The sequence below is a fragment of the Pteropus medius genome, unplaced genomic scaffold, assembly GCF_902729225.1.
Source record: "Pteropus medius unplaced genomic scaffold, Ma_sr-lr_union100, whole genome shotgun sequence".
Taxonomy (NCBI): Eukaryota; Metazoa; Chordata; class Mammalia; order Chiroptera; family Pteropodidae; genus Pteropus; species Pteropus medius.
The window spans coordinates 11,894,795-11,914,984 of record NW_024349797.1 but is presented as its reverse complement, the minus strand read 5'-3'; positions in this window follow the sequence as shown (position 1 = coordinate 11,914,984).

The window sequence follows — 20,190 nt, the reverse complement described above, 5'->3', positions numbered from 1 at the left end:
CAACATCACATCCCTTACTTTAACTCCTGCTTTCCTATAAACGTTTCTTCTGTTATAGCTTGTGAAGCTCTAGGCAGAACTAGATTTTATCTTGCAGAAAAGTCTATGCAGAAATCCTAGGCCAAATTAAAAGGAACTGAAGTATTTCCCTAATTTCTAGGTATCCAGCATGGTTTATGGCATCTTCATATCTTTGGCATAGAGGAAGAAAAAAAAAATCTGCTTCTTTGATAGGTGACATGACTTTTTCCTAGAGTCATTATAGTATTGTAGCTAACAGCATGTGCATGTATTGAAGATGACACTTTCTGTGTTATAGTGAACTAAATACTTAAGACTTCTGAACTTCATTTTTCTAAAATAAGAATAATAATACTACCTTATTAGATGTTTGTGAGGGCTAAATAAGGTTATTATATATGGCACATAGGAAAACAGTAGCCTTTATAATAAAAATTTGTCACTTTGTCTTCTCAGTAATCCCTTCTTCCAATTAAGATTAGATTAGAAACAGACATTTATGGGACTATATCTCCCCAGGTTCTCACCTGTTGGCAAAATTGATTGGTCTGTAGTTGGCATGTGATGCAAGCAAGTTGTTCATACTCCTTACTACTGAGAAGAAAGATGAGCTTCATTCTGCTATGCCTGTTAAGTTTGGTCTGTGATCCTGAATCTGTTGGTAGTCATTGTCTCATCAAGTGAATAAGACGTACACACAGGAAAGCCAAACTAAAGCATGAGTGGGTGTGGTTGGGAAGAATGTGAAAGGCTTTACAATCATTTTCATTTTTGGTTCTATCTGAAGCTCTGTCTGCCCTTGGAATTACCAGTTACATCATCCAGTAAGTCTGCCCAACCTTTTTGTTGCTTAAGCTAATTACACTGGGGATATGTCACTGACAATTAGAAGTTCTGACTAATATAATCAGTACCACTAAGCATTTTTGGGCTTCCTTGAAATTATGTTGCAATCTTTGGCCACATTTTGGTGTAATTAGAAGGATTTTGAAAAAAATCTTCCCTTTCCTGGTTGTCATTTTTCTTCATCATAGTTGAGATTGGTTAGTAGAAAAACAAACAAACACAAACGAACAAAACAAACAAAAAAGAGAAAAAAGAAAACTTTAATCTATAAACTGTATAAAATGCTTTAAAAATAAGGTTTTAGATTATATTACTCATCTCAAGCGTGAGCAAAATTATTACGGTAATATGCTGTTTTTTGTTAGATATCCTAGTTTCTGGCAACTAGCCAAGATTGGTCTAAATAACTATTTTGCCACCAAAGTGTAATTCTGGTAAAGTTAGTTAACCTCTTGAAACTTCAGTTTCCTTTTCTGTAAAATGTGTAATTTAATAATACATAGCCCTTAAAGTTGTTCTATGGAATAATTGAGAAAATACATGTGCATAGCTTAGCTAGTTTCTTGTGTAGACAATACCCTCAATGAATGGAAACTATTACCATTGTTCTTTCAAAGGGTATTAACCCATTCTGGCTTTATCAACTCTCTCTCTCTCTCATTTTCTTTCTTTTCTATTTCTTAACAAGGATTTATTTTCCTCCTTAAGGGAATACACTTGTGTTTACCAAAAGCCACATTCTGACTCTTCCTCCTTGGTCCCTTCTTAATGAGATACTCCATCTCCTCTCTGGTTCATCTATTGCTTTTAAGCTGGGTTTACTTTATCAAATGATTCTAATTTAATGTGGGCTTAAAAATGAAACTCAGGCCAGCTGTACTGATTCAGAGTCTATGAAGCATAATTATTTTTAGTAGACTCTGTAGAGGTTAACATCATTATTTTGATTATGAATCACATGCAGAACACTTTATTTCTGCAAAGAGCTTTGGCATCATTTCATAATTTAAAGTTAAAAGTGACTCACTGGGGAATGTGTCACCCATTATAGATGGGAAAAGAAAAGCCAAAGGGAGTTAAACAATTGCAGAACAAGTTCATCATTAACCAGAGCCTCTGGGCATGGGTTTCCTAAAGACTGTCCCACCCATGACTGACCCAACCAGGGAGGTGAAAATTCAGACAACTGGATATCATTAGGTTGGCTGTCTCTCTTTTTTTACCCCTAAATAAACATTTTGGAGAGGGATTTTATTAACAGAAACAATCTAATTTGATTGTGGTACAATAGTGACTTACTTGACAATAGCTCATAGGTTTAAGAAATTAAAGAAACTAGGTCATATTGATTTAAATAATGTTTTAAATTATTTAAATTTACATAGTTAAAGTGTAATGATCTTCATCCATTAGTCAATCATTGCTACCTTAAATTTATTTTAGAATTGCAGCTTTCTCTATTTGCTCCTTGTCTGCCTATAACTACTATTAATTGCCCATAGTAAGATCAGTTCTATATAATAAATTATGAAATCTCAGATTATCATCTTGTTTTATGATATCCTATTTGCTCAAGTCATACTTTCAGAAAAGAGAGAACCCTATAAAATTTAAAGGTCTGATTTTTAAAAAATCTATTCAGTGTGGTACATAGGCAAAGTTGAGGCAAATCAGAAAACTCTCCAAAGAGATCAAATATTTTCTTTAAGGAGTTAAAAAAATATTGCTCACCAGGAAAGCTTTCTCAAAGAATGAGAATTATTTTCTATTAATGTAACCTAAGTAAAGGTATACATTTCATTCATAAAATGATATTACTTGATTGAATGTCAGGTGAGAAAAAATAAGTTTCCTTACAAATATTTATGTCACTGTTTTCAAACAAGAGAAAACCAAATCCAAACAGTATTATGTAGAAAGAGTAACAATCCTAAAAAGCTCAGGTGTAGGCTTCAGAATCAGTTTGATCCAGGTGTTGGTTTCTCTGCATTTCTTCTTTCTCTCTTCACATAATAACTCTAGCAGAGTCAGGCTCATATTCTTTTGATACAAGTCCATCAAAGAGAGAGAGAAAGAGAGTGAGAGAGAGAGAGAGAGAAAACTTATATTTCTCCAATTATTTAAACATCAAGCCTTAAGTTTGCTTTTTATTTTGTTATTCATTTTTGAATTGAATTGAATCACATAGCCAGCCCTGATCTTGGCATATAGAATGGCAAATTAACTTTGACTTGAATTACATGTATCCAGTGGAGCTAAGGATGAGTTAGCCCCATAAAAACCATACAAAAAGAAGAAGGAAGAGGTGTTTACTAAAGGAAATTCAAAAAATATTGGACAGTAGGAGCAACAGATGGTAATGAAAATGAGTAACAAGACAACTATTTCCACTGTCATTCATGCATTTGTGTAATTTACACAATAGTTTACAAAGAAACCACACAAGAATGATTCTGTTTTATTCACTGACTTATTTATTTCAATAAATGCTGAATTCTAGAAAAAAGTCTGAGACTAAGGCATAGCCCCTTCTTAGGTTAAGATTTCTATTAAAACTTCCATTTATTTCTCAGAGATAATAGCTCAAACTATCTTTTTTTTTTTTTTTGGAATGAACAGCCCATAAAATATTTCAACTGAAAGCATGTATTCCAGAGGACAGCTGACTCCTTGATCTAGATAGCTCTTTAAATGCTTTGTTTTCTCTTTATTCTTTCTGTAATGCTTCTTGGGATTTTACATTATATGATATCTGAGAGACCATTTCTAGTAGATCAAAACTTAATTCAAGGCAGCTAAATCAAATCACCCCAGTGATTCAGTTATTTCCCATGAAGACCTTCAGACCCCAAATTAAAAGGAGTCAACTTCGGTGCTTAATTGTTTTTACAGATTTTTTTTTTCCTTTATTGATTTAATTAAGGACTTTCTTTAGTTGTGAACTTGGAGGACTTTCATTATTTATTGAAATAACTTTATTTAAATTCAGGTTGGCCAACACATTACACAGACCTAATAATTTTGCAGGAACAAGTTACTGTAAAATATTGGGAAATGAAAATCTACTTTCTCTTGTCAGCGACAGTTAAAAGTACGTATTGATTTCTCTTAGTAGTCTTTTGAATACCTAAGAGGAGGTAGCACTTCTAGGGAATCTGGAATGTAAAAGCCCAAAACCATGGGCACAACTTTGGAGAAATAAATTGGTTTGGGGAAGCTGACTTTTAAGTTCCTCTGTAAGAACTGATTTTGTAACTTTTTAAATGAGATCGCTCAGTTTCCTTACGTTGGAGGAAGGTTTACAACCTTCATAGTTAGCCTTTCTAACTGCAACAGAAAAAACCAGTCTTGATCATCTCCTTCCTTCAGGAGCTTCCACAGGATAAACTGTGTTAAACACAGTCTGTTTAAAAGTGGAGGATTTGTGATTAGATAGATTGGGTTTTATGTCCCTGGTCTGCCACTCACTAGTGTGTAACTTTGGTACTTACATATTGCCTCCAAATATCAGTGTTCACATCTATGAAATGTGGAAAACAATATCATCTACCTTAGATTTGCTTATATGGTATCTTCTTCCATTTTTTTGAGGATCAAATGGGCATAGGCAATGCTTAATAATACATAAACATTGTTGTGTAATATATGTAATATATAATTTTGTATAAAGTAATATGGAGAAGGTGTATATTTTTATCTTGCATAGTGAATGTTAGGGGATGCTAGGGTAAAGAGAATAAGAGCAAAAAAAAAATAGAGAACAAAATTTAAAGGTGGATCAACAAATTCAGTAACCAAAATAAAAATATTTTAATGAAATATTTAAAAAAATCAAAATTAATGCAAATATACATATATATATATCTGTTTGAACACATTAGATTGGGTAAGAGGAACATTGCCAGCATCATCTCTTCCCCTAGGCATCACAGTTTAAAGAAAGCAGGGACTGGATACCCCTCCTTCAGGAGAAAAGGGAGAGTATTGACAGATGCTGTATGAAAAACATTATCTCTTTTCTGCAGCACCCAGAGCATTAAAGCAAGAGTTCCATGACTGGAAGGAGGGAGGAAATGGGGGAGGGGCGGGAGGAGGAAGACAGATAAGAATATCAGAGGACACTAAAGGGACAAGGTTTCTGCTGAATGCATGCCCATGAACCACTGGGATAATCTCAAGAAAAGATCTCCCCAGCAGGCTAGTAGGCTCCCTTAATGCCGTGAGTGCCAAACTTACTTCTCCCACTCTGTGGCTGGCTCCTTGCGCATGCTCCTGAGGGTATCAGCGAGAGCAAGAGCTGGTAGACAAGGGAGTGCGTACAGAATGCAGACAGGGTTTGTGGGCAGGGGAGAAACTATAATCTTAAACTGGAGGATAACTTTTGGGAAAACAAAAAGGAGGTTACCAATAGCTAGCCTGGTGTATTGCAAAATTGAGAAAAGACACACAAGCTTAAGAATTTTGTAATAAAGGGAGCAAGAAGCATGGGACAGGTGTATCCAAACGAGGTTCAAAAAAGCCCCAGAATATGATCAGGACCAAAATAGTACTTCTGACCTGAAGGCAGCTAGTAAAGATTAGAGGAAGTGACTGCTAGGTCAAATATGAAAACAGCAATGAAAAACTTCAAGAAACATGAAGAATCAGAAAAACACAACATCACAGAAAATAATCTCCCAGTATTCAAACCCAAAGGTGGGCGAAATCTGTGACTTTTTAAAGAATTCAAAAAAAGCAGCTTTAAGGAAACTTAATAGCTATAAGAAAACAGAAAGATAATTCAAAAAAATCAGGAAAATGATACATGAACAAAATGAGAAATTTAACAAAGACATAGAATCATAAAAAGGAACCAAATAGAAATTCCAGAACTGCATATTTCAATTAATACAATTAAAAAAATGCAACAGAGAATATAAATATCAGAATAGATGGGCAGAAAACAGAATCAGTGAATTAGAAGATAGGAACTTTGAAATAATCCCAGCAAAGTAGAGTTAAGAAAACATAATGAAGAAGAACAAAGAAAGCCAATGTTATTTATGAGATATCATCAAAATAATCAATATAAGACTTATTGGAATTCTAGAAGTTGAAAAGAGGGAAAAGGGAGCCGAAAGCTTATTTAAAAAAAAATAATGGCTGAGAACTTCCTAAACCCGAAGAGTGACTTGAACATTCAAGTCCATGAACTAATAAGTCATTCCATTATTTCCATTCAGGACAATCTTCTCAAAGACACAGTATAATGAAATTGTAAAAAATCAAAAACAAAGAGAGAATACTAAAAGCAGCTACAGATAAAAGGATTGAAAACTATAAAGAACCTTCACTGAGCTATCAGCAAATTTCTCAGCAGAAAACTTACAGAACAGGAAATAGTGGCATGATGTATTTAAAGCTGAAAGAGAAAAAAAAATTGCACACCACAAATACTCTATTGGCAAAGTTATCTTTCATAAATAAAGGATAAATAGCCTTTCCCCAAAAAAACAAAAGCAGAGGGAGTTCACCACTAGACCTGCCTTATAAGAAATGCTAGAAGTTTTTCAAGCTAAAATTAAAAAAATGCTAATTAGTAACTCAAAACCATATAAAAATATGCAACACATTGGTAAAGGCAAATATATAATCAGATTCAGAAAATCTAATTCTGTAATATATGATGCATTAACTGCTTAACTCTACTATAAAGTTTAAAGGAAAAAAAGAGTAGTAAAATAACTATAACTTATAATTTCTTAACAAATAGATAATATAAAAAGAGAACTTAAAGAGATGTGACATTAAAACATAAAAGGGGGGAGTAAAGGAGTAGAAATTTTTTGTATGCAATTGAAGTTATGCTGCTATCAGCCTTAAATGGACTGTTATATTTATAAAATGTTTTATGTAAGCCTCATGATAACCACAAAGCAAAAACCTATAGTAGATTTGTAAAAGATGAAGAGAAGGAAAGGAATTAGGGCATATAACTATAGAGAAATATCGACTGACGAAGGCAGGCAACGAGTGAGGCTAAAAGAAACAATGAAACTACAAAATGGCCAGAAAATAATATAATGACATTAGTAAATTCTTACTTATCAATAAATCTTCTAAATGTAAATGGATTGAATTCTCTAATCAAAAGGCACAGAGTAGCTGGACAAATAAAAAGAAAACAAGACTCGACTGTATGCTGCCTGCAAGCAACTCACTTTAATTTGAGGATACACACACAAGCTCAAAGTGAAGGGGTGGAAGTATATATTCTATGCAAGTAGAATCCAAAAGAAAGAAAGGATAACTATATTTATATTAGAAAAAATATTCTTTAAGCCAAAAATGGTAATGAGACAAAGAAAGTCATTATATAATGATAAAGGAGGACAATTCATCAAGAAGATATAACAATTATAAATAAAATATATACTCATGCAACATTGGAATACATAAATATTTTAATCAAATACCTATAAATCTGAAGAAAGAAATAGAGAATAATACAATAATAGTAAAGGACTTCAATAGACCATGCTCAGCAATGGATAGATCATCCAGAGAGAAAATCAGTTATGAAACATTCAACTTGAAGCATACTTTAAATCAAATAAACCTAACAGACGTATATAGAATATTCCATCTAACAGCAGTAGAATATATGTTCTCAAGTGTACACAAAACATTCTCTAGGACAGATCATATAATGGGCCACACAATAAATCTTAGTAAATTTAAGAAGATTGAAATCATACCAAATATCTTTTCCAATTGCAATAGAAAAGAAATAAATAACAAGAAGAAAACTAGAAAATTTACAAGCATGTGGAAACAAAGCAATACATTCTGAACAACCAATGAATCAAATAAAAAATCAAAAAGGGAATCAAAAATATCTTGAAACAAATGAAAATGGAAGCATGACTTACCAAAACCTATGAGATATTGCAGAAGTACTTATTAGAGAAAAGTTCATAGAGATAAATGCATATATCAAGAAAAAAGAAAGATTTTAATAAACAACCTAACTATAAAGCTCAAAGAATTAGAAGAAGAACTAAACACAAGTTTGTGGGAGAAAATAAGAAGGATCAGGGTGGAAATAAAAAAAATAGAGACCAGAAAAGCCATAGAAAATGCCAATGAAACAGAAGGTTTTTTGAAAAGATGAAAACAAATTGACAAAACTTTAGGTAGACTAAGGGGAGTGAGAGAGATAAAGAGAGAAGGCATGAGCAAGGGAGAGAGAGAGAGAGAGAGAGAGATTGAAAAGGAGAAGCCTCAATACAATCAGAAATAAAGAGGAGACACTACTGATACCACAGATAAGCATATTATAACAGACAACTATGAACAGTTATATGTCAATAAATTGGATAGCTTAGAAGAAATAGATAAATTCTTAGAAACATACAACTTTCTAGCACTGAATCATGAATAGAAAATCTAAATAGAGCAACAATGGGTAAAGAATCAAAATCCTCTCAATGCATAAAAGCTCAGAAGAAGATGGTTTTACTAGTGAATTCTACTAAGCATTTAAAGAAGGATCAGTGCTAATCTTTCTCAAACTCTTCCTAAAATGTAAAGGGAGGAATCACTCTCAAATTCACTTTATAAGGTCAGCATTACTCTGATACTAAAGCCAAATAAAGAAAATACAAAAAAAGAAAAACTGTAGGTCCGATATCCCTGATGAATATAGATGCAAAAGTACTCAACAAGATATTAGCAAACTAAATCAACAGTACATTAAAAGGATTGTACACCATGATCAAGTAGGATTTATCCCTGGGATGCAAGGATGGTTCAACATTCTCAAATCAAGAAATGTGATATACCACATTAATATAATAAAATAAAAATGATATGATCATCTCAATAGATAAAAAAGCACTTGACAAAATACATCTTTTCATGATAAAACTCTCAACAAATTGAGTAAAGAAGCAACATACCACGACATCATAAAAGCCATATACATACAACAAATCCACAGCTAGCATTGTTCTCAAGAGTAAAAGATTAAAACTTTTTCTTTAAGATCAGGAATAATACACAGTACTGGGAGTTTTAGCTGGAGCAGTCAGACAAAAATTAGAAATAAAAGGCTTTGGGATCAGAATAGAAGTAAAATGTTCTTTGCAGATAATTTGATCTTATATTTATAAAAGGCTAAAGACTCAACCAGAAAACTTAGAACTAATCAATAAATTCAGTATAGTTGCAGGATATAAAATCAATATACAGAAACCTGTACACTAACCATGAAATATCTAAATAAAAAAAACAATTTTATTCACAATAATATCAAAAAAGTTAAAATGCTTAGGGATAAACTTAACCAAGGTAGTGAAATATTCGTACAATGAAAACTATAAGGCTTTGATGAAAGAAATTGAAGAAGACACAAACAAACAGAAAGATATCATGGTGTTCATGAATCAGAAGAATTAATGTTATTATAATGCCCAAACTACTCAAAACTACATGTAGAATTATTACAATCACTATCAAAATTCAAATGACCTTTTTTTTTTTTAACAGAAACAGAAAAAAAAATCTTAAAATGTGCTTGGAATCAAGACCTCAAATAGCCAAAGCAATCCTGAGAAAGAACACATTTGGAAGTACACTCTTCCTAATTTCAAAGTATATGACAAAGCTGTAGTAACCAAAATGGTAAGGTGCTGGAGAAAAAAAAGACATATTGACTAATGGAACAGAAGAGAGACCCCAGAAATAAACCCCTTCATATATGGTCGACTACTATTTGACAAGGGAACCAAGAATATTCAATGGAAAGAGAATAGTCTCTTCAAAAAATGGTGTCAAAAAAAAAATGGATAACCACATGCAAAAAATAAGATCAGACATTTATCTTACAACAGTCACAAAAATTAACTCATGATAGATTAAAAAGTTAAGACAAGTTTTGAAAACCCTATAACTCCTAGAAGAAAACACAGAAAAAATGCCGTGACACTAGTCTTGGCAAGGATTTTTTTGGTGACACCAATGTACAAGCAACAAAAACAAAAATCAGCAAGTGTGACTACATCAAACTAAAAAGCGTCTTCACAGCAGAAGAAACAATCAACAAAATGAAAGGCAACCTATAGAATGGGGGGAAATGTTTGCAAATCATATCTGATAAGGGATTAATATCTAAAATATATCAAGAACTCATACATTTCAATAACAAAAAAATCATACAACTGATTAAAAAATGGTCAGAGGAAACTGAATAGACATTTTTTTCCAAAAGACATACAAATGACCAACCGGTATATAAAAAGATGCTCAACATTACTAATTATCAGGAAAATGTAAATCAAAATCATGAGATATCACCTGGCATGACAAATTAGTTCAGCTACTATGGAAAATAATATGGAGGTTCCTCAAATTATTAAAAATAAAACTACTATATTATCAAGCAATCCTACTTCTGGGTATGTATCCAAAGGAAATGAAATGAAGATATCGAAGGCATGACTGTACTCATATGTCTATTGTATCATTATTTACATTAGACAAGATATGGAAACAACCTAAGTATCCAACAAGAGATGAATGAATAAAGAAAATGTGATTGATATATATATACACAGTAGAATATTATCCAGCTATGGAAAGAAGAAAATCCTGCTCTTTGTGACAATATGGATTAATGTTGAAGGAATTATGCTGTTAGGTTAGTCAGACAGAGAAAGACAAATACTACATGACCTCAAATATGAAATCTATAAAAGCAGAACTTGTAGAAACAGAGAGTAGAGTGGCGGTTACCAGGAGCTGCAAGGTGTGGGGAAGGGGAAGCTGTTGGTTGAAGGGTACAAACTTGCAGTTAGAAGATGAATAAATTCTGAAGATCTAATGCACAGCATTGTAATTATAGTTTACAACATGGTATTATATACTTTTATACATAAATAGTATTTTTATAGTATTATATACTTCAAAATTATTAAGAGACTATATGTTAAATGTTCTTACCACAAAAAAGAAATGATAATCATGTGACATGATAGAAATATTAGATAATGCTACTGTGGTAATCATTATACAATATATAAATATATCAGATCAACATGTTGTATGCCTCCAACTCACACAATGTTATATGTCAATTATATCTCGATAAAAAAGAAGAAAAAATAAAAAGATGTCAGGAAAAAAAAAAAAGATGATGTCCAATCCTGAGTTGGCCTGGTGTCAAGCCTCACTTGCCTCACACTCCTCCCATTCCTGCTGAAAAAGTTTCACAGAGGAAGCAAATATCTGTTCTGGTAATGGAAGAAAGGATGAATTAGAGATTGGCAGATAGACGAAAGGGAAATGGAAAGTCCACCAGACACAGATTGTGCAAAGACACACTGCACACCCTATGAATATTGTCATCAAAATAAAGAATTATACACTAAAGTGTAACAATTAGAATAGTTGAGAAGATGCTGGAGGGAGAGACAAAGGCCAGATAATGCCAAGAGTCTTACATGCCATGCTGAGTACCAAGGCTCAAGGCTTTATTTGGTGAGGTGTGAGAGAAATAAGCCATTGATTGCCTTCATTTCAGATGCTTTGGAGTAATATTATTAAAGGTTCTTTGTACAGGCCTTATTCCTGAGGTCTTTAATGTATTTGTTATTGTAAGAAAGACCATGTTTGTTTGTTTGCTTGTTTAAATAACATAAAAATGAAGTAATAAAATAGTGCTTACATATAATTATCAGTCCATATATGCTAGTTATTGGCATCATCATCAACATCACTATTATAATTCTTTTCTCAGATTATCTTTCCTCTCTATGCATCTCATTTTAAAGATAAGAAAATTAGCTTGACTAAGTTGTCCAGGGTTGCAGGCTCTGGGAACCAGTTCGGGTAGTCTCCAATCTGCAATCCTTATCTTACATTTTATAATTTCAACTGGAACTCCTTCAGCCACATCAGACACATTCCCAAACCAACAACCACTAAAATATCAACTTCCAGAATTCCCGCTTTAATTTCTCTTATATTCTGCCAATTGTTCTGGGCAGACCACTGAACTTTCATATGCATAAACTATTGTATCTCTAAAAATGTTTACTCTTCAATTCTAAGAGGTTTACTTCATGTTTAAAAAAATGTTTTTGCATTTTTGACTAAACGATGTATATATGATTAAAATTTTATCACAACGACAAATGCATAAATATCTCTTTAAAGCAAGGCTTGGGTTACATGGAGAAAAAGACTTGTCTTTTTATGCTACAGCTACGAGGTAGGAAATTTTTAGAACACTCCATTTATGAAAACGTAAGGCTCTCTTTAGTTGGCTCAACAGATTCAGCCTCTGGAGGAATTGAGATACATAGACATATTAAACAATGTGGGTGTAAGTGGTACTTTACTTTTATTCCTTTGTTCTGGGAGGTGTTATAAATTAAATCCTTAACTGCAGGGACTTGTCAGGTGACTCCGCTGAGCTATACTTACCACCTCACCTGGAATATCGACCAAATCCAATAACATTTAACAGCTCATACTGAGATCATTTTCAAAGGCATAAATATGTACAGATAAAACCCCACAGCATGGTGCAGTGGCCACGGAACACACAGAAACCAAGTACTGTATGAGATGTGCAGAATGCAGCTCTCACAGAGAAGAGATCAATTTATTCCATCAACTACAATGAAGAGGCCAGAGATTAAAACTAGTCAAGTGGTAGAGGTAAAAATCTGGGTCATTACATAAATTCTTAATCCTTTTTTCTTGCAGGTTTGGCTTTTCACCAATTTATCTCAAAGCGGCATCTTATTCAGTGTTTGTAATTGCCTGATACTGCATAGATATTTTCTCTATAGGAGTACTGACGTTTTGAACAGATATTTTGTTTTAAAGATGAAATAATAAGAAGAGAAATTAAATAATTTTCCCATAATCCCCAAACAAGTCTTTGATGCTGCAGTCGAAACTTCCAGGCTTCTCATAGGAATTTTGTATCTCTAGAATTCACGTGCAGGAGACATTTTACAGTGCAGTTGAGAAAGAAATGGAAGCAAAAAAGAGACCCATGAGGAGCACATGCTTAAGAGTGTATTTCATTGTAGGAGGCAATTGTCCAATTAGCAAGTGCACCCACTTGTGCTGAATTTCAACCCAGACTTTACAATACTGAGGATTATCTTGACCAGGGTGCTAGGGAGGGATAAACAAAACTAAGGAAAGAAGCTTGATATTTCCAACTGCTCAGCGTACCTGTTACTGAACTTGCAAGAGGATGACGATAATTAAAGTAAAAGTAGTGTTAACTGGCAGATAGTTAGTACTTATTTTCTGGACACTGTGCCAAATTCATTGCATAGATTATGTCATGTGATCCCCGTGACAACCATAGGATGTATGCAGTATAATTATCACCATTTGACAGGTGAAAAAACTGAGTCTTAGAAAGATACACAACTTCAGCATAATTATGAGCAAGTGGAAGCTGTGTTGTGAACTCCAAAGATTTGACATGAAATCCACACACTTAGCCATAGCTTTCCAAAGATTTCCAAGACTACTAAATATGGATTGAATCGGGGATTCATAATCAATTTATCCCTGTTAAAAAGTGGATCTTAATAATTTGATGGCTATTCCTCAAATTCTATAGTGATTTTTAATTAAATTCAATGTATTAAACCAATATACAGTTGTAAATATTAGAAGTACTAGGGGTACTGAAGTAGGACTTGTGAATTTAGCTTCTGCCAGGATGTCTTGAATTATAACACAGTATTCAGAATTCTACTTGCAAAAATGTATCCCACCCCAAATGGTCAATGAGGTAAAAATATACAAAACAAGGCAAAGGAAGGCAAACAAAAACATATTGGACTTGAACCCTAAACCTTTAAAAAGAATTCTAGTTGGCTAGGTCAGAAAGTAAAGGTATAAATATCTCCAAACTAATTTAAATGTGTATCTCAGGATTTAGCTAATTTGGTACGTGTTTTTGAACTAGCTAGTAGTAACAGATGCTAATTCCAGGGTGATTACATAAGAATCACAATGGGATTCTTAAAAACACAATTTATAGGGCTAAATCCTGGGGGGTGGGAAGTATAATTCAGAATTTCTGAGATAGGGCATAAATAAGCTCTTTTTCTTTTTTTGAAGCTCCCTAGAAATTTTGGTGACAAGCTGGTTTGGGAACCACTGCTTAGAGTCTTTTATCAGGTACAGTGGCTTCATCCCCAGCACAAGTGGCCTAATCAGGACAAGTGTAGCAGGACTCCTAGTGGGTGATGTGCCCTGCACTCATTCCTATCACATCCACATCCCTGAAATGGGCTAAGAGATGTGTGTGTGTGTATGTTGGGGGCAGGGTAATCCTTCAATCTATTGACTCCTATTTCGAGCAACATTTTATGCTAGGATCCATTAACAACGACAACGATAATTAAAATGCAAGGAAAACAGAAATACCATAAGTGAGAAATCCATTAAAACCTCTGGGGCTTTTGAGAGAAGTGATTTTCATTTGAGAGATGAAATAAGTGTTCATCTTCAAAAGAGATGTTTTCCAATGCAATTGAGAAAGGAATGGAAGCAAAATAAGAGACACATACTCCTGAGTTTAGTTCACTATAGGAGGTAATGACCCTTTGAATAAGCAGCGTGTGCTTTAAGAACTTGTGAATTTCACCTTCAGACTTTTCCAGTACTGGGAATTAACTGCTTCAGGAAGAAAGTAGCCTATAAATTGAGTCTTTAAAGATGATGTGTGTGAAAAAGAAAGGAGTTCATATTTAAATTCTATATTACAAATATAGAAAATGTGGATGGTTAAATGTTTTATCCTGAAAATAGAATTTAAGAATTTAAGCATCCTAAGCATTTTCCATTAATTTTATCAATGTTAACATAAATCACATTTAATGAGTCTTTTTTAAAAAATAGAAATATTGAAAGGGAAAATATGCTCTTTAATTGGCACTAAAAATATGAAAGGCTTTGGAAAACACACAAGTTTACTCGGTATTAATTCTCCTCATTGTCTAAAAATTAACAATAGCTGTATTACTCACTCTCATTATGTGATCCTTATTTATTATTATATACTTTTTTATTATTATATACTGAAGCAATATGATAAGTTTTCTTGAATGAAGACATGCAAAGAAAAACCAATCATACCTTGGTTTACTACTTGAAGAGCAGGCGGGTTTTAGAATTCTCTTTGCAAAAAATTCTCCCCAGGAATCTCAGACCTCTTCTCTCCACGGGCTGCAAATTTCTCATGTACAGTGGGCTTTGAATGAAGAGAACAGTGTTCTTCTAGTAGTCATTTCAGCACTCAGCAGTTCCAGAAGACTCACCGTAGGCTTCTAAGCTTACATAAAACTTCTAGGGATCCCTCAAATTTTAGTAATTGATGTCATTATTTTTCTTTTCTGCTCTCCAAGTTAATTCAACTCCTTCGAAGTTTTCACTCCTATTTTGTGAAGTCTCCCTTTTCAGCTTAATGGCCTCTAAAACTCTTTACCTCCATCATTTTTCTCTTTTTCATTTTATTTGATACCCGGTTTTCTATTCTTTTCCTTGCTTATTGTTTTTAAAACCTATATTTCACTTAGCCAGAGATAAAATTTTAACTTAATCCATCCTCTCTCCCATCATTTACACACTCCAATATAAATTGAACTGCTACCAGCCATGGGAAAATCATGTGGGTTCATATATTCTTTTCTCTTCAGATTAATATTTCTTATGTTTAGATTACTTAAGTGTTTTATAAAATGCTCACCTAACTCACTTTCTCCTGTGAACACATTATCCATTATTCAGGCCTTCTCTAAAACACCCCCCATAAATAAGTACTCTGGCCTTAGGTGTTCTTCCTGCAGTGTTTAAATTTTAGCATTTCATTCATTTCATTAGACTTCATGATTTTAACATTTTATACCCTGTGTGTATACAATTTTTTATAATTTATAATATATTATTATGATAAATTATTTATCTTCCTCAATTTTCACACAGAAAAACTGAGGCTAAGTGAGCTGTCCCAAATTGTCAGCCTACTAAGTGGTACCTGCAACATTTAGACTCAAGTGTTTTAACTTCAAGTTCTGTCCATTTGCTTCGATGCAAAAATGTTGCATTATCCATTCACTGTCTTATTTTTATTTTCTTTTATTTTAAATTAGAATGTAAGTTCTCCGACAGGAGTAATCATGTCTCGTAATTATTCTAGAAAAAACAAAACTAAGCAGGAGCACATTTTCCACAACTACTTGCCAATTAACTGGTTAATTCATATAAAGTATAATTTCATTTTCCTTATATAATAGTCTCCATTTTATCAAATTTGCCCATTAAAAGTTTCGTCTTCTTCTTTAGTTTCAGAAGAGGAAAACATGTACTTGTTCCTCCAAATATAATGAGAAAGGTAAATATTTTCTGTTTGGCTTAAAGATTTGGCCCAGGATTCAATTTTACATGATAGTCCCCAATCTATTTGGAAAACCACATAGGAAGATCAGACCAGTAGATGGCTCTCTAATTCCTGAATTATAAAGGAGACTCGAGCTAATACATATGACTTCTGGTGAACAGATTTGATTTGATTGCACCAATGACAGGAATAAACTTTGTGCAGACTTGCTGAAACGGGACACTTTTATGTTATTTTGTCATGTAGCTTAAAATGGGAAAGCTATTCTTGACCCTTCTCGTCCTTGACAAGTCCCACAGATTGTTGAAGGAGTCAGCTCCAGCAAGAAAGATGATTTGTTCTCTCTGGATAGAACACTGGCTTCGTCAGTGCAGAGAAAGTTTCTTCCCAGAATCTAAGTTACCAGGAGAACCAGAACTAATAGCAAAAAAATCAGGACAGTTCTCTTGGTCAGGTGGCAAAAAGCTGCCTGTCACATCGTGGCCTCTGAAGTACATGCAAACATGTAGAATCTATTTATTTTTACTAAGATGGAGATGGAATGTGGAGAATTTAGAAACATGAGCTACAGAGAAAAATAGTATCTCAACTTATTCTTACCAGATATCATTATGCTTTTTGTGTTTTAATATGAAAAAGTTTGAAAACCGAGAAATTAATGATTTTAAAGTATTGGTCAAATTCTACTCCAGCACAAAAAAGAAAGGAAAAAACATCATATTTATCAACATGTGCATGAATGTGTCTGTATAAACATGTGTGTGTATGTGAACAAATTTCTATACCTTTAAAGGCAATTTCTTCTCTTGTTCAGAAATCATTATAGCTCTGTTACATGTTGTACATGCAACTGCTCTTTTTCAGAAGCCAAGTTTTAGAAATCCTCCAAATGATCCTGGCAGAAGATAAATGTGTGTCCTGTCAGAGCTTACTCCTGTGTTTTGAGACATGGTTCATTTCAATATCACTTCTTACAAACAGGACAGGGAAAGGCCAAATGCTATCTTCAGAAGAATCTGCATCAATAGGTAAAGAATTCCTGAGTATGGCTTATAATGGGTTGAGTGTAGAATTAATATATAGCTTTTGCTTTCCCAGTAACTTTATGCTAAGTCGGGACTCTGAACACATATGACTTGAATGAAAGTATCATTATGCATATTTGAGGTTTGGAGTGACACAGTCAACTAACCATTTATACAGATAATTTTAGTGGCTCGGACACAGCAGTGTATTTCATGTAGCTCACCACCCTCATAGGGTTTGCATAGGATATGAATGATTACAATAAGCCATCCTCAATTATTTCCATACAAGTTGAGGTTCTCAACTGTGCCAAGCTTCTCTAGAGTAAAGGAATCTGATCTTAAGCATGAACGGACACAGAAGGGTATCAAGATACCACTCTTTGAGCAGAGCTCACACAGCCCAGCCTCCTCAGCCTAAAATTCCAAAAACCCAAGTCTTGTATTTGGCTCTCTTAACCACTGAGATTGTGAGCATGGAAATAAGCCACTGTGTGCATCCGTTTGTCAAATTTCAAATCTATGAAATGTGAAAAGGAGGAATACTTATCGCAAATGAAATATTCCATAGTAAGCATAATAATTTTCACAAAACCCTTAATCCTTTGGAGGAAAGGGTGTCTCTATTTTCATTCTGATGTGTTACTTTTTACTATTGTCATATCGATCATATTCACACAAATGAATCGATAAGCCCAACTTCATCAGTCTTCTGATTATTTCTACACAGGGGATTTGATAAACGTTCATTGAGTTTCCAGAACACCAGGTGTCACGTAGATAAAATGGACTTTCCTCATGTTTGAACTGCCCTGGCTACTTCAAGCAGATAATAAAATGAATTCTTCTTCTTTTTAACTTGGACCCTATCTAGGAAAGGAAGGGACTAAGTCGGAGTGATAGGGACGATAAAGCAAGAAAGAAGCTGGCATTTGTTCACCTATTTATAAAACAAAGCAAAATGAATACAGTATTTTGCTTTTTTTAAAAAATTATTTTTTTTAAAATTAATTTCAACTATACAGTACATTGGTTAGACATCTATATAGTTAATAAAACAACCCCCCCCCTGCCCCCACATTGCTCCTTCCCTCCTCTGGCCCTCCACCTAGCCAACATATTAATGCTAACTGCATTCCCTGCGCCATGCTCCCCATCCCTATGACCATTCCATCAACTAACTACTCATTTGTACCTTTTAACCCTTTTCACCCCATTCTCCCAGCCCTCCAACCCCCCTCCCTTCTGTCCGTCACCAAATTGTCCACTATATTTGTGAGTCTGTTTTTGATTATTTTGTTCTTTTTGTTCCTTAGATTCCGCATATAAGTGAAATCATATGATCTTTATTTTTTTCTGTCTGACTTATTTCACTCAGCATAATAAGCTCTAATCCATCCATGTCATTGCAAATTGTAGGATTTCATTTTTTTAATGGCTGAGTAATATTCCATTGTATATATGAACCATAATTTCTTTATCCAATTGTCTGTTGATGGACATTTATTTTGCTTTTTTGCTTACAATATTTAACAATACTTTTACTTGGTTCCATTATTGAAAATTACTTCTCTTATAAAGTAATTATAGCAGGTGATGTTAAATTAGCACAACATCACTTTTAGAAATACCTTTCTACATGTCCTGGGATTGAGGACTAAAGCTTAAAGCCCAGAATAAGTGGACACAAAGTAGCCCATGTGCTAAAGAAGGAGATGTCCTAAGTGAGGGAAAGACTCCTCTATCAGGGTTTAGAAAGAACAAGCTCTGTGCCTTACCCCTCCCTCCAGCCTCTACCTTCCCAGACTTTGTAAGGTTAAGAATAGAGAGAATGTTCAGCTTTGAGAGGCACTGAATTGAGGAGAGCTAGGGCTTTCTCTCTGATCCCTATAGTCAAAGTGGGGCTGGCTACCCCTATATCTAGTAAAGAGGCACCGAGAAAATCACTTGTAAATATAGAGGGCTTCTGCAAGAAGAGAATCATGTTATCTCCCTCCCACACTGGATAGGTAGTTTAGGTAGTGACTTTGTTTATTCTTTCTGAGCCTACTTAGACAGAGATACCTGAGCACAGAGAGGGGACAACAGTGAAGCTGACAACACTTTCATGTTTTGTTTCAGCAAAGACGATTGACTATCCCTTGGAATCCAATGGATACAATAGCAGTTAGCTCAGCATCCACACTCTCTGGCTGCCAACTCACTCGCAAGGTGGGCTGCCTGGTGAGCAAACCACATCACCGAAAGGCTATGAGTGATCACACCAAAGGACAGGAACTGAAGCTGGTGGGATGAGGGGACTCTGACATTAGGAGGCCTACCTAAGAGTTTCTTATAAACACTCATGCTTAGGCACCAAAACAGAGCTGGCATTAAGCATGAACTCTCAAGCTGGAGATGTGAGTACTGAATTCCACTAGATTAGACATTTAGTAGCTCGACGATGTAAGAAAAGTGTGAAATTGGCCTAAGAAATTGCTTTTTAAAAAAAAAAAGAAGGGGAGATTCCTTGTGACTCATTGAAGATAAGTTTGAAGAAAAATAAAAATGTTCCATGCTTACACCCTAGCCATGTTCAAGGCACATTATAAACTGATACATGAGCAGCTTGCTATGGCCATGACCCTTCAAAGCACATGAGTATTGGGGACATTAACTCTTCTCTATTTATTTTGATGTCCCAATGTCCTGTTTCCTGTTCTAAATTCTAACGCTTCATTAATGTACACGAGTGTTTTTAGATATTTAAAGTGATAAAATGACCGACTTACATGATCCCAACTAATACACTGATTTTATAACCCATTTTGCTTAAATATTATTTTTGCTTCTAGGCAACTCAAAAATTGAGAACAGATTTTTTGCCAAAACAGTGACTGA